This window comes from Crinia signifera, chromosome 8 (genome assembly GCF_055691185.1).
Source record: "Crinia signifera chromosome 8, ASM5569118v1, whole genome shotgun sequence".
Taxonomy (NCBI): domain Eukaryota; kingdom Metazoa; phylum Chordata; class Amphibia; order Anura; family Myobatrachidae; genus Crinia; species Crinia signifera.
Genome location: NC_139224.1, coordinates 2,986,133 through 2,987,773, shown reverse-complemented (window position 1 = coordinate 2,987,773; position 1,641 = coordinate 2,986,133). Strand labels below are relative to the sequence as shown.

The 1,641-nt window shown below is 54.9% G+C and overlaps 1 pseudogene; it reads left to right on the top strand.

Annotated features, from left to right (window-relative positions):
• The first annotated feature begins 332 nt into the window (after positions 1–332).
• On the top strand, positions 333–468 carry LOC146029940 (U2 spliceosomal RNA; annotated as a pseudogene).
• The last annotated feature ends 1,173 nt before the right edge of the window (positions 469–1,641 follow it).

Genomic DNA, 1,641 nt, shown 5'->3' with positions numbered 1-1,641 from the left:
CTTGCAGTGACTGTAGGAGGAGCTCAGACACTCACCCTCATTACCATATGTAGGAGTGCTCCTTGCAGTGACTGTAGGAGGAGCTCAGACACTCACCCTCATTACCATATGTAGGAGTGCTCCTTACAGTGACTGTAGGAGAAGCTCAGATACTCCCCCCTCATTACCTTATGTAGGAGTGCTCCTTACAGTGACTGTAGGAGGAGCTCAGACACTCCCCCCTCATTACCTTATGTAGGAGTGCTCACTACAGTGACTTTAGGAGGAGTTACAGTGGCTGTAGGAGGAGCTCAGACACTCCCCCCTCATTACCTTATGTAGGAGTGCTCCTTATCGCTTCTCGGCCTTTTGGCTAAGATCAAGTGTAGTATCTGTTCTTATCAGTTGGTATGGACTGGCCTCTGGCAGAGAATAGAGAAAGGTGGGACTGAGTAGCTGCTCTGATGGGCGGAGGGTGTGGGACCCCTCTGTTTTTTCCCGGGAGTAGTGAAAAGTCTCACTAAGTATCTTCACCTCTGCCAGTGGTAGGAGGCTCCGTAAACCCACTGGTAGGAGGGGGGGAGAAACACTGGGCCTAGTAGTTTGACTCTCTTGACGGGGTTTGTAGCCCCCGAAGGATGAGTCAGCGAAAGGCTCAGTCTAGTATCCAATCCCAGGGAGCGGAGAAAGGTTGGGACTGAGTAGATGGCTCCTGTTCCAGAGGTTCGTAGCCTCTGATGGGGAGACCGCGAAAGGCCCAGCTTAGTACCTTAACCCTGGGAGCGGAGAAACACTGGGACTGAGTAGATTGCTCTTCCGGAGGGGGTGCAGCCCCTAAGGGAGTCTTTCGAAAGGCCCAGTGGAGTACCCATTCCCATGCCAGGGGCTGGAAAATGCCTGCTGGTGAGACGGAGAAAAGCTTGGTCGGACGCTGAAGGGTCGGCTGCCTGGAGCCCGAGGCTGCACTGTGCCCCCGGGGAAACTCGGGGGTGCCTGATTTGCACTGGTGTCCAGCACCATGCACTTTATGGCACACACACTGCGCACTTCCCTCTAGGTTAGGCTACACGTCCTTACCTCGTCCTTTTGGATGGGGTAGGACAATTTTTTACACCCCCACCCCGGCCTTCTGGCTAGGGCCTCTTTTATTTATTTCTTTGATTTGCACTTTTGAGCACTTCACGTTTTTCGTTAGTTTGTCACGTTTTTTTGATTTGGGTAGTGCGGCTGTCCCTAACAGGCCTTCCGTTCCCCAAACGTGGCTGGGACTCTTCACCTTTTGGGGAGAGTCCCGGTCCCCTCGAGGGCAACCCCGAGCCGCAAGGCGGAGGGAAGCCTAAGTCGGGTCTCTCCAAACCTTCGGGTGCGGAGGACCCACCGTCCAAAACCCTTCCGGGGGTGGAGGAAAAGCGGGTCTCTCTGAGCTTCGGCGAAGAGGACCCACCGATCCCTTTTTTCCCTTCCTTGGCCTTATGGTTGAGGGGGGTTAGGGGAACCATGGGGCCTTTCTCCTTTGGGAGAGGGCCCACACGTTCGTACGGCTGCCCCCTTTGCACGTGTTTAGGCACAGCACTGGTGGTGGTGGGAGCACACCTCGGGCTCCCTGAGTTTCTTCAAACTCAGGAGTGCTCCTTACAGTGACTGTAGGAGGTGCTCAGACAC